Source organism: Macrobrachium nipponense, chromosome 6 (assembly GCF_015104395.2).
Source record: "Macrobrachium nipponense isolate FS-2020 chromosome 6, ASM1510439v2, whole genome shotgun sequence".
NCBI classification, from domain to species: Eukaryota; Metazoa; Arthropoda; class Malacostraca; order Decapoda; family Palaemonidae; genus Macrobrachium; species Macrobrachium nipponense.
This window is the reverse complement of record NC_061108.1, coordinates 5110051-5124220: the sequence shown is the minus strand read 5'-3', so window position 1 is coordinate 5124220 and position 14170 is coordinate 5110051. Positions and strand designations below refer to the sequence as shown.

Below are 14170 nucleotides of genomic sequence, written 5' to 3'. Positions count from 1 at the left end.
AAGGAATAATTTGCAAAATGTCTGCAACAAATAGGTTTTTAAGAAACTTTGGAACGTCACATGGAGAGAGAGAGAGAGAGAGAGAGAGAGAGAGAGAGAGAGAGAGAGAGTGGGGGGGGGGGGTTAGTGGGGGAGGGCTTCATAAAACTCACCACAACCCTGTCTATCAACACAAGAATTAAATACTGGTCAACTTTAATATTTGCAAGTTCAAAATTGGTGAGTTTCTACTGGAACTTTTAACGACGATTAAGAGATAATTGAAATTGATAGGTACTGAGAAAAATATTCCGATGATGAGTATCCAGTGTCATGAAGATTAATATGAAAAGGTGGTATGACTAAAAGTTTAAACATTAACTTCGAACAGGACTTGATGGAATGAAAATATAAACGTGTTTACGTTATATGAATTTTATCTATATATATATATATATATATAATATTTTTACATCTTATATATATATATATATATATACATATATACATATATATATACACACACAAATATATATTCATAAACTATATGTATATATGTGCATATGATATATATATATATATAATATATATATATACATTATAAAGTTTTATATATATATATATATAACTATGAATATACTATTATAAATATTTGTTATGTATACATATATATATATCATATATTATATATATAATATAGTATATATATAGAATTATCATATATTATATATATATATATATATATACAATAATATATATATGGATATAATATATAATATATATATATATATCTATATATATTAAAATAAAAATATACCAGAATATTCACATACATTTATACAATGGACGACAAACAAATCTCTGACTGAGCAAAGGAGGGACACTGTGTTTTCACTTACCAAAACACAACCAACCTCCCCCTCCTCTACCCTCAATACCCCAACCCCCTCGGGTCACGTACGCTTACCAAATTAGGATGACTTGGTCTCACTAGACAGCAATTGATCTAAAATGGAATTAATCGCTCTTCCATTACTTCCATTCTCCATCGTCACGTAGAAATAGACTATAGAAACACGCTAGAATATAGAATATAGAATGTATCCCAAAGGCCAAGCGCTGGCACCCCACGAGGTCGGCCAGCGCTGAAACGGAAACTGGCGGTGAAGAAGTCATTAAAAAAAAAAAAAAAAAAAAAAAAGTATTAATAGCATTAAAATATATTTCTCAGGCTTCGCTTCTGAATCTAGGCTCTGAAAATTTCTATTTTTTTTCTCAAGATAATAAAACCGTCACTGAAAACTAAAAGCTTATTGCAATATATATATAATATATATATATATATATATATATATATATATATATGTATATATATATATATATATATATATATATATATATATATATATATACATGTAGAGTCTACTGGTAACACTTTACCATCTAACGTATACAATTGTAATAGCCACAAATGCATTTTTATTTTCTAACTTCTCGAATTCTTCCCACTTTTTGGATTCGATTCGCTTGTCACTGCAAAGCCTTTGGATCCAAGTGCAAGAAATGTGAAGCAATTCTGACGCCAGGGAAAGGGGGATCGTACCCAAATTTCCGAGTGTGCCCAGAACGGGGTCACGCGACGTGGCCTCATTCCGAGTATTCGGGAAACGATTCCGATTCCCGTCACCGAGCATCATAATTTCTTCACGAATCTTGCATTTGGATCTAATGCTTTTGTAGTGACAAGAGTATCTAGAAAGGGTGAATAATTCAAGAAGTTAGAAGGGCACTGTGGCTATTACACACAGACACACACACACACAACTTACCTTATAAGAGTAGATGGTGTGTGTCTCCTCCTGGTGTCTCTTTTAGAACAAAAATGACAAAAATAAAACACTTCCCAATGGCACTACAGGTAAACGAGTTGGATGGAGACGAATTCGCTTGATTTCCTTATCTTGCTATTCTATAGGCCTACGAGGACAGGCCTCTGAGCCTACGCCAATGTTCTTACAATTTCTGTTAAAGTCTTCATCATTAGAACTTGACTTTCCACAAAAAGAGGCAGTTAAGTAGTATGGCGAGTCAAGACCTGCTTTCTTTCTAATCAATTGTCAAGTGACCCTGCCTGCTGCTACACATAAAATGAAATAGAAGTGCTGGTCAGTTATGTTTTTTCTAATCCATTTCATTCATTTGTAATCCAATTTTTTCCTTGAAATTTCAGTGTTAGTAATTTTTTCTTTTTAATTTTAAATGAACGGTAAGGCGTTTATTTTTTTTCATTAATTCGGAACCCAATTTTTTTTAAGGAATTGATGTTCAGTAATTTTTTCAAATTTATTTAATTCAATTTTAATCAATTTTTTTCTTGATTTAAAAAAATGGTTAGTCTGCAGTTTTTTGTTTCAATGAAATTAATCTAAGATTTTGTCTTTTATTTATTTTATTAATTTTTAGTCCAATTCTTGTCTTGAAATTTAAAGGATGGGTTGTTCAGTCATTTTTTTATCTATTTCATTAATTTTTAATCCAATTTTTTTCTTGATTTTTAAAGGAAGGGTTAGTCGGTAATCTCTAATTCACTGACTATTAATCAATCTTTTCTCTTGAGTTTTAAATTACTGTTGATTTTTAAAAAATAAATTACTTGTAGAACTCTGCTTCTAAAACCGAATATTTTACTTAAAAAATATAAATTACTTGTACAACTCTGCTTCTAAAAACCAATATTTTACTTGAAGAAATAAATTACTTGTACAACTCTGCTTCTAAAAACCAATATTTTACTTAAAGAAATAAATTACTTGTACAACTCTGCTCCAAAAGACGAATATTTTACAAGTTACTTTACATACAAAAAGCTCAATATTTACCATCATAAAAAAATATATATGGAGTCCATTCGAATACTGGGCTCATTCTAGAAAACCAATTGAAAAAAAGGTTTAAATTACTTATATTTTAGATAAATGATTAATGGTAAGTTAAGTGTTTTCATGACAGCTACGAAAATGCCAATAGGCCCTGAAGTGTGTCCCACGTAGGAAACAGAGAGAGAGAGAGAGAGAGAGAGAGAGAGAGAGAGAGAGAGAGAGAGAGAGAGAGAGAGTCTAAAAATCTCATTTTATCACTTTGTTCTTAAGAACTCGGTAAATTATGTGTTAAATAGCTTTTAAAATTGAGAGAGAGAGAGAGAGAGAGAGAGAGAGAGAGAGAGAGAGAGATAGTCTAAAAATCTCATTTTATCGCTTCGTTCCTAAAACATAAACCCAAGGCAGGAACTTTTTCGACATCAAGAATATCAGTTTCTCTCCTTTCAACCCAACACGTGTTTTTCTAGGCCAAGATACACGAGAATAGCTTCCCTGACACGATATCACAGTGGCACACACACAACACAACACACACACACACACACACACACACATATATATAATATATATATATATATATATATATATATATATATATATATGGGGTCACTTATATGGAGCCTAAATGGAACGCCACTCCCTCCCCCTGGATGCGGGGCGGGGGAGCAGGGGGCGGGCAGCGGGTACATAATGGCACTCGGGACAAACAATTCAAATAACAGAATTTTTTTCGATGGACAAAAATCAAAACTATATTCTTTTTAAATCCTAGTTATTTATAACTCATATGTATCTTGATCAGTACCGAGTTCTGTTAAGGCTGTAGTGTAATTTCTAAACAGCTAAGAAAAAAGCGTATAAGTTTTTAATTCTGTTGAGGTTTTAGACTCATTTCTAAACATCTAAGAAAGAAAAACGTAATGAATTGTCGACTTCTCAAAACAGTGAGTTGGCCAATGGTTTTATTACGGTGACCACTATTGTCTGAAGCTGTTTACGTGTTCTTTCTAAAATAGCCAAAAAGAATCTCGCTGCCACGAACTGCACGAACTATTTATCAGTCCTCAAGTACGTGGAAATTATTAATTCACTTTATTTTGTCTTTTTTTTTAACTGATTTCCTTCTGTATTTCCTATCCCCTCCCGTTGCATCTTTCAAATGAACAACTTAGTCTTAGGAAGCTTGAATTCCAAGCCGATGCCCCCTTGTGGTGGGTTTGTTCCGTTTGAATAGGGTTCATCTTCTGAATAATAATAATAATAATAATAATAATAATAATAATAATAATAATAATAATAATAATAATAAAACAGAAATACACATTTTTCTGTTCGTAATCATGTCCAACACATTGCTCAGGTCTTTTTATTATTTTATTTTTCAAAACCTGGATGACAAGTGGCAGTTTATTACGTATTATTTCCTTCACTCAGTTCAGCTTGCTTGTTTGCACGGTGTTTTTGCGTTGCATGGAACCAGTGGTTATTCAGCAACGGGACCTGCGGGTTAACGTGACTTCCGAACCACGTCGAGAGCGAACTTCTATCACCAGAAATACACATCTCTCACCCCTTTATGGAATGCCCGAGAACCGAACTCGCGGCCTTCATAAAATTTGACTGTTAAAATCCTTGTACGACCTTCATGAGAAAGTCATCTTATTTTGTTTTTGTTTTAGTTTATGTTTTTCCTTAAATAATAACCATCTGTAATGATACAAAAAGGAACAAGCAAACAACTAGCACCATAAAATATCTGAGTCTATTAACTCGTGCAATTACTCAGGATGAAACCTTTGCAAAATATTCATTTAATAAAAAAAAAGGATTCTATAAACTTCTCCGAATGAACTGAGAGGGAATCCTGATTTTACCGTGATGAGCTTTCTGCAGACTGATGAATCCTAATTTTGAGTCTTAATATTTCAGGATCAGAAAGATATATCGTGAATGAAATAAGCAGTCCTCCTTCAAAAGACTATAACCAACTTAACCTAGCTTTCTGTAAACTGGCCAATGGCGATCTACGTATATATACATACACATACACACTTACACACACACACACACACACACACACACACACACACACATATATATATATATATAGATATATATATATATATATATATATATATATATATATATACTCTGAGGTAACAATGCGAGATTCAAATCGCTTGGAAGGTGAGATGACGAACCCTTTACGCTATAATCAAGGCCGACCTTGAAATTGCCGTAAGAACAGGCCTATATGGTCACAAGGCGCGTGACGAAAGCCTATACTCTTTCCTATTTTGGGAAAATGGCATACATTTATCAGAAAAAGAAATTTACTGAGTGAATAGCTAATCTAAATAAATTGAAATCGTAAACATTTAAAAGTTCAAATAACAAAGCTGAGAAATTTCTATAAAGTCGTCAAAATCTTATAAAAATATTATAAAGCTGGGATATTTCTACACCAAAACACACACATACACACACACAACACAAATATGCAGCCACCTTACAAGGTGTCTATAAAAGTTCCCCCCAGTCAAGGATTTCAATCTGGCATCTGCAAGACAGTCAAGACTTTTTTCTGTAAAATAAAAAAAAATTTAAAAAAAAAACTGCTCGCCAGGCCTTTTTTTTTATTTTCTTCTTCTTTTAAAGAAAAACTGCTCTTGAACATAAGCTACCCTAGAAAACATTAGCCAGATGGAAATTGTATCGCAATGACAAGGCCACGTTAAGAGACAATATTTCGAGGTTGCCAATTGTAAGAATATAATATAATATAATATAATATATATAAAATATAATATATTATATTCAATGTTTTCTAAATACAAATTTATGTATTGTCACGTATAACTATACTGTAGGTGACAACTCATATACAGTACATTTTACATACACACACACAACACACACACACCACACACACCACACACACACATATATATATATATATATATATATATATATATATATATATATATATATAAAATATATATAATATATATATATACACATACATATAAACAAACACACACAATAATCGCACATACAACATACACGCCCAGTTATGTAAAAACCCAACAAAGCATGTGTCAATCAGATTGGAATGCCCGCATACACATGTATAAATACTACCTGTGGACAATCGCTCTCTCTCTCAGGTCTCTCTCTCTCTCTCTCTTCTCTTCCCCTCACTCCCCCTCACAGGGTGATCTATCTTCTTTAAGTAAATTCACTATTCATTGGTTGGAGCTACCGTGTGCTATATAACTGGTTGTTGAGGAAAGATTCTATTGCTGGTTTTACAAAGCAACGAAAGAGAGAGAGAGGAAGGGAGAAGAGAGAGAGAGAGGAGAGAAGAGGGATGGACGGAGAGAGAGAGAGATGAGAGAGAGAGAGGAAGAGAAAAGTTTCAATGTTTGGTCAATGGAAACCTGACCCCTGTATAAATGGAAATGGAGCAAGAGGAGAGAGAGAGAGCAGAAGAGAGAGACGAACCGGAGAAGAGGAGAGAGAGAGAGAGAGAGTAGTGTACACATAGGTATGTGAATAAGCTACACATACGTTAGTCTAGAAAGAGAGAGAGAGAGAGAGAGAGAGAGAGAGAGAGAGAGAGAGAGAGAGAGAGAGAGGTGGCCAATTGGCATTTTCTTTCTCGGGACAAAATTAGAATCTGTACAACACAAGAGGACCATTTTTTTTCTCCCGAAAGCGTCTCCTTAAGTCTTTGACTCGTCGACTCCCTCTGCCTTTTCAAAAAGAAACTTGAGAAGAATCATTGATAAATACAATAGTTTTCCACATTTTCTCATCTTTTATTTTCCATCTAGGTTGCCTTTTTTCTATAACCACACTTCGTATCAATGTATTTTTTTTCTAATCCACAAAACTCAGACACATCATCACCATTACTGTAACAAATGTGACAATTCTGACGGGCACTTTTGGAAGGAAATGCCAGAGGAATGGACCGGCAGTGCCCAGAGGGAATCCCGGAGTGACACAAGGGAATGGGGTTGCTGGGTTGGTTTTACCATAGGAATGGAGTGCCACTATCTTGTGAGTCCCAAGTATCTCCTCAAATTCCACAGTGCCACAGGAATGGAGTGCCACAGGAATGGGTGTGCCACAAGAATGGAGTGCCACTATCTTGTGAGTCTCAAGTATCTCCTCAAATTTCACAGTACCACAGGAATGGGGTGCCACAGGAATGGAGTGTCACAGGAATGGGGGTGCCACAGGAATCGAGAGCCACAGGAATTGAGTGCCACTATCTTGCGAGTCCGAGTATCTCCTGTAATTTCACGACTAACTTTTTTTTATTTTAGCACAAGGTTGATTTTTCAAATACATCCATTTTCACTGTATGGGAACACAGAGTAATGCTTGACACCACGAGAGTTTCAGATTTTTCCAGATTGCACAAAAGCACGATATATACATATCAATTTTCACCAGTATCGGAAACGCAGGACGGGCCGGGGAAAAGCTACTAAACTGTTAAAAAAAAAGAGAGAAAGAGAGAGAGAGAGAGAGGGAGAAGAGGAGCGAGAGAGAGTGAGAGAGAGAGACAGACAGAACTATCAAGCGCGCTCTTCCCCCAACTCTCTCTACACACAGAGTAAGAGAGAGAGACCGGACTTTCACGTATTCTCACAAAGTTTTTTTAAGACTCATTCTCTCTCAGAGTGTGGTGGTTGGTCAGGGTGTCTCATCCTCCTTATCCTCATACAACACAAACTGATTCTCACTGACTGTTTGCTGAGCTTAACTTACAATTCTCGGTTCGTACATTCGCATGAAATTAAGAATGTCTGTGGTAACTTCCGAAAGCAAACGCTACCACCCCCCCCCCCCCTCCCCCCCCCCTCTCTCTCTCTCTCTCTCTCTCTCTATCCAGTAGATATTCTATAAACAAGCAGAAGAAGCACTCAAACACATACACACACACACAAACAAAAAAAATGACATGCAACGCACACACCTACACACACACACATTATATTTATATATAAATATATATACATACATATATATAATTTATGTATACATATTACATAGCGTAATATATTTATTTATATATACATAATGTATATGTATACACATTTTCATACTTCTGACTATCAAGCCATGGTGAACCCTCTAACAGCGAATTCACCCAACCATGGATAGCAATTACTTACAGCCAATGGCAATCATGTATTAATAAACGCACACCGACCCTGGCGAAGACTCCAATGTGACCGCTTCTCAGCTAATACCAAGGCCAAGTATCTAAAAATGACTAAAAGTACTTCAAATTCGTCTGCAGGTATATCGAAAAAAAATTTCAATGATAAAGCATCGTCAACGCGTATGAAGAACTCTGGTGTAGTAGCACTGAAAATATATAATTATCATTCTCAGTAATAACAGACAGTGACTACAATATATATTGTGGAATGCTGAAGAGTGTGTCAGCGATAGTTATTTTCGACATACACAAGTGAGCTGTAATAATAATAATTTTAATAATAATAATAATAATAATAATAATAATAATAATAATAATAATAATAAATTGATGCCATATGTTTTTGGCAAAAGACCCTGGAGTGGAGAAGCATTCAGCAATAATAATTAATAATAATAATAATAATAATAATAATAATAATAATAATAATAATAATAATATAATAATAATTAATTATTATTATTATTATTAATTATTATTATTATTATTATTTGATTATTATCATTATTATTATTATTCAGAGGACGAACCCTATATTGATAAGGAGCAAACCCACCACAGGGACCAGTGACTTGAAAAAAAAATCATTTAACTGACAAAAAAGAGACTTTGGCATGCACATGTTCTGATAAAGATATATATATCTGACAGAGGAGGGTACTATCAAGTCCCTATGGGGGGGGGGGGGGCCGTGGGCGGTTTAAAGTCTCGAAACTACAGAGCAATCTTAGGAGAAATGTTGGAAAAGTAGAAAATAAAAAAAAAGTGGCAAGTCACAATAATTTTGTACGAAATTTCTAAACAAACTGAAAGGCAAGGCAAATATTCACGCCTCCATACTTTCCTGTACTTTGTAGTTCTCTCTCTCTCTCTCTCTCTCTCTCTCTCTCTCTCTCTCTCTCTCTCTCTCTCTAATCTCTCAACGACGTTTGAAATAAATGAGATAAAATAATTAGACATCAACTCGTCGCGAGTTGGAAGTACCGTACTTGACAGATTAATCCAACATAACCTACGTTAATCATGTCCATTAGAGCATCAAAAACAGAAAACATGAGAAATTTTGACAAACTGTTAAATAAACTTTATGAAAACACGATAAGGGCTCAATTATTATCATCAGTCTGTAGGTGAGACCCCCTTTAGTGTTGTTTCTCAGACCTGACTTCAACTTTCAGTGTTCTTTCTGGCATTGCTGCGTTTCCTTCAGCTGTGTGCCTCCTGTCATTAATATGTGACAGCGCTATATAAATGCTTGCTGCCATTGCCCCCCCCCCCGCCGACCCCCCCCCCCCCATCCCCCCCCCCATTGTTAAATCGCGCTTTGGCCTTGTTTTTTTTTTTTTACCCTTCCTTCTTTGCAGTTTTAGAAACATGTGCATTAATAGCTGACCCAATATTTTTTATCTATTTTTTAATTTATTTCTTTTTTTGCAATTTTTCAGAAAACATTTTTTGGTTCCTTAATACTGCACGATACATTTTACCTAGAAAGTAAATAATTTCTTCTCACGCTAATTCATTAAGAATCTTCTACTCTTCTTACATAATCTTTGCATGAATATATTTCATGATAATTCTATGTAATACATACATGCACTGTATATCCATCTATCTATCTATCTATCTATCTATCATCTATCTATCTATCTATCTATATATATAGATATATATATATATTTTTATATATAACACACACATACACACACACACACACACACACACACACACACATATATATATATATATATATATATATATATATATATATATATATATATATATATATATATATATATATATATATATGGGAGCCGCTCAGAAGAGTGACATAACATGAGTGCAAAAATACTTCTCAAAAGGGTGACAGATCATAAGAGTGAATTAACGGAGTGACAGTATATTTTAATTATCAAAAGAGTGACATAACATAAGAGTAACAAAATTACGTTTTTTAACACTAGATTATTGGAATGCACGGGGTACTAAAACAAGTTCAGTGATTAAATATTCATTTCTTTTGTTCTGTGATTAAAATAATTATTTCTTTTTTTAACATAAAATAACTAAAAAATTTTAATCATGACATGCGAAAAAAATGTACACATAAAATTGCTTTAAATATTAACATATTTTTGTAAACAAAACATTAAAATCAAATTATTGTTTTCAATCTTCATCAGTGTCTTCCTCTAAGTTGCTAGCCCCATTACTTGTACCTAAGAGTAAATTGTGAGCAATTCCCTTGACGTATTCATTCAAAGAGACTTGTCCCTGTCTACTTAATACTGCTGCGAGTCTATTCTCTCTTTGGATTTGTTCTTTCTTCTTCTTAATAGGAGTAATGCCTGATGTTAGACGTTGTACCTCTTGGTCTGTACGATGATCTTCTTTCGTAAACTCCCTAATCATTTAGTATAAAAATGGTAACGCTCAACTACTGTTTCAAATCTCCTGTGCCAAGTTTCTACACAATTATTTGTTCTTGGAAGATTGTATCGTTGCAAGTGATGAATGCTCCATATAGTAGGATTAAATCGTGGAGGATGACGTCGTACATGATTTTGTCTTGGCCTACCTCTTCCTCTTCGTGGAATTATACGCCTCCCTAGCTCGTAAGTCTCTCCAAAATATTTATGGACTGGTTCAGCTTCATCTGGAATGTCATTTGAGATACTTAAATACGCATCATGGATTTCATCAGGCCGTAAAAATGTTGGGCAGCCAATTTTCGTAAGCTTAAAGCTAAATTTCCATCATTTTTGTAAGCATCAACAAGGTTATGCTTTTGAATACTTCGGTATATACTTTGGCACAGGTGAAGAAAGCATCCGGTGATTATAGCATCGGGAAATTTTTCTTGGGAGCTTTGATGCAAGATAATTCAAAATCTACCATGATGACTGTAGGAATTAGTTGAATTCCTTTTGCTTCGGCAACTGAAAGTAAATGTTCTAGCATTGATGGATATATCTGTGTAGTTTTCCCAGGCAACAACGCATATACAGCCGGGAAAGTTTGCCCGTGGAATATGTAATGGATAGTGTATTTCTGACAGAATTGTCGAGGGCAAGTCCTTAAATGTCATACAGAACCAGATATTTGAGTCGGCTAATCTTTGTAAATGATTTTCACTGCCAAAAGCTATGATTCTTTCCTGTACCTCTTCATGCTCGATTACTGCTTCCAAACTCTCTCTCTCTCGGTTTTTGTATCAAACAAAAGGAAGTTTCTCTCTCCTGTATGGGTAACCTGTACCTTATTCGGGATTACCAGATCTATGGCAGATTCTGCGTTCACTGGAAATTCTTTTTTACGTATACGATGGATAGTTTGCCTCATCGCTGATGCAGATGGCATTTCAGAACCATAGGTTATATCTACTTTCTGTCTAGTTTCTTGTATAATTGCCGCTGGTGTTGCATTTGAAGTCTTAGCCTGGCCTTTAAGTTCTGCAATAGATTGTAGTATCTCTTTTCTCCCAGCAAGCGGTGCATGATTATGTGCCTTTCCTCCAGATATCGAGCCACCTTGTTCATTAAAAAGCGAAACTCCACGAAGTGTTGCAGCACCACCACAAATTTTGTCCTCGCACCGGAAATAATGATTCTGACCTCGGGACCTCTGATGTCGGTATATGTGCTCTCTGAAGACTAGCTTTTCTTTTCCTTTTTGGGATGTGGCAAAACTGTATTCATCCATTATGGGCAAGACGATGTGCAAATACAATATGCTCTCTAAGGAACACCTAATCCAGCCAAAAGCTATCAGACAACAAAACAGTTTCTTGAAAATATTTTAGAATGTAGCCTTCACCTAGACATTTTCGAACAACTGCTATTCTAAGAGATGTAAGTGCTGTGAAGATAGTACAAGTATCAACAACTATTACTGTTATTTCGCAGTTATAACAATCATTAAGTCAAAGAGAGAGAGAGAGAGAGAGAGAGAGAGAGAGAGAGAAGAGAGAGAGAGAGAGAGAGAGAGAGAGAGTGTGTGTGTGTTATGTCACTCTTATGATTTTTTGTTCAGGTTTGTCACTCTTTGTTATGTTACTCTTTCGAAATGTCATTCTTTCAATACACACCCATATATATATATATATATATATATATATATATATATATATATATATATATATATATATATATATATATGTGTGTGTGTGTGTGTGTGTGTAGTATATATATATATATATATATATATATATATATATATATATATATATATATATATATATATGTATATATATATTATTTCCCTCTTAACAATCATAGCTAAAAAGAAAATAGTTAATATCAATATTATTTGCAATATACCACGAGCAATACATACGTATAACACAATCATCTTAATATCAAAAGAAAGGCTTTATACTCTAAATTTCTTACTTGTTTTATCATAAAAAAGGAATTATTGATCATGGAATGAAATTAGGTTGGATTCTTCGACGATATGTACAAATCTCAATGAGTAACAAGCCACAACGATGTACAGGCTGTCCATAAAGTCCCAGTACCACTTTCAGCCATAAATACTTGTAATGGTACCGGGACTTTATGTACACCCTGTATGTGCGGGACTGTATTTTCAAAAAAAAAAAAAAAGAAAAAAAAAGTTTAAACAAGGGAACTTTCACCAGTTTGCACAAAGGTCCTCCTCAGCCAACTGAATAAACAAAGTAAACAAAGGCTCATTCATAAAATGCTGGAGATTTTTATAAACTAACTTTTAAACACAAGTTTCTGTGTGTAGGAAAAATGAGCTAAATTTAAAACAAGGAAGTTTCACGCTAAAATTAGCATTCCTGAAAGAATCTGACTAGCTATGCATTTTATACAAAATTAATGTCTTACAACACCAAATACTGCTTCATTCCCATATTTTTTGGAATGAGAGAGGAACAGGATACACTCTACAATACAGGAATTGCGGACAATGATGACAAAGATTCCTGCGGACGGAACGGGATGGATTATATGAAATTTAGGCCAAAGGACACGCGCTAGGACCTACGAGGTCATTTAGGGCATTTGAAATGATAGGTCAAGTAGTTGGCATCATTTTAAAGATCAGAATGATGCCAACCAGTTAGTCGTTTGTTTGTTTGTATGGTGTTTTTACGTTGCACGGAACCGGTGATATTTCAGCAACGGGACCAACGGCTTCACGTGACTTCCGAACCACGTCGAGAGTGTGAACTTCTATCACCAGAAATACGCATCTGTAACACCTCAATAGAATACCCGAGAATCGAACTCGTGGCCACCGAGGTGGCAGGTCAAGACCATACCGATCACGCCACAGTTGCGCTCCAACCAGTTAGTACCAGATCACGTGACCAGAGGTCAACTGAAATGAGTAAGAAATACCTAAGCGTTTCAAGAATCGATAACACTGTACATTTGGCTTGTTGTTTCATGAACGAAAGACACTGTAAGTCATAATGTTTATTACTAAAGCAAGTTCCTAGAAAAAAATGATACTATGCAGATCATACGTTTATATAGATAATTCCGGGTTCCAAGCAGAGAACACGCTGCAAAGATTAATAAATACAATGTTTTGCTAGTAAAGTAATCTATTACGCATCCCAAATGTAGCTACTTCCCAGTGAGCATCATATTCTTTGGAAGACTGAATTTCGTGGCAGTGGCCCCTATGGTGGACTTGTTCATTGTGAATGGGGTTCATCTTCTGATAATAATAATAATAATAATAATAATAATAATAATAATAATAAGTATTATACTTAGCAGTTATTTATCTATTTTCTTTAATATATTCCTTCTTGAAGACTTCTCAAGCTTCGCGTCTCTATTCATCTTCAGACCTTCGTTCATATTCTCTTTCTTCCATCTTTCCTTCCACTCTCTCCTGACAATTTTTTTCTTAAGTGTAACTGCTTTGAGGTTTTCCTCCTGTTACACCTTTGTAACCTTTTTAACTATCAATTTTCCTTTCAGCTCTCAACGGCCTCATATATATAGGTCCCAGAGTTGTGCTCTTGGCCTAAATTCTACCTATCTGTATTCCAGTGCGAACGAAAATAAAAAAAACTTCCAGCCCTCCA

General features: G+C 34.7%; 1 protein-coding gene across 13 annotated transcripts in view; it reads right to left on the bottom strand.

Annotated features, from left to right (window-relative positions):
- LOC135216414 (muscle calcium channel subunit alpha-1-like) overlaps positions 1-14170 on the bottom strand; it is an 821008-nt gene that overhangs the window by 422419 nt on the left and 384419 nt on the right. The window contains exons 1-2 of one of the 13 annotated variants that reach the window (XM_064251738.1): positions 7306-7556; positions 1809-2116 (exon numbers count right to left, since the gene is read on the bottom strand). The exons of 9 other annotated variants lie outside the window; for them this stretch is intronic. The gene's annotated coding sequence lies outside the window, so the exon portion shown is untranslated. Of the gene's footprint in view, positions 1-1808; positions 2117-7305; positions 7557-14170 lie in introns of those variants that run through there. 3 more of the 13 variants (XM_064251740.1, XM_064251737.1, XM_064251741.1) reach the window with 3 other exon arrangements.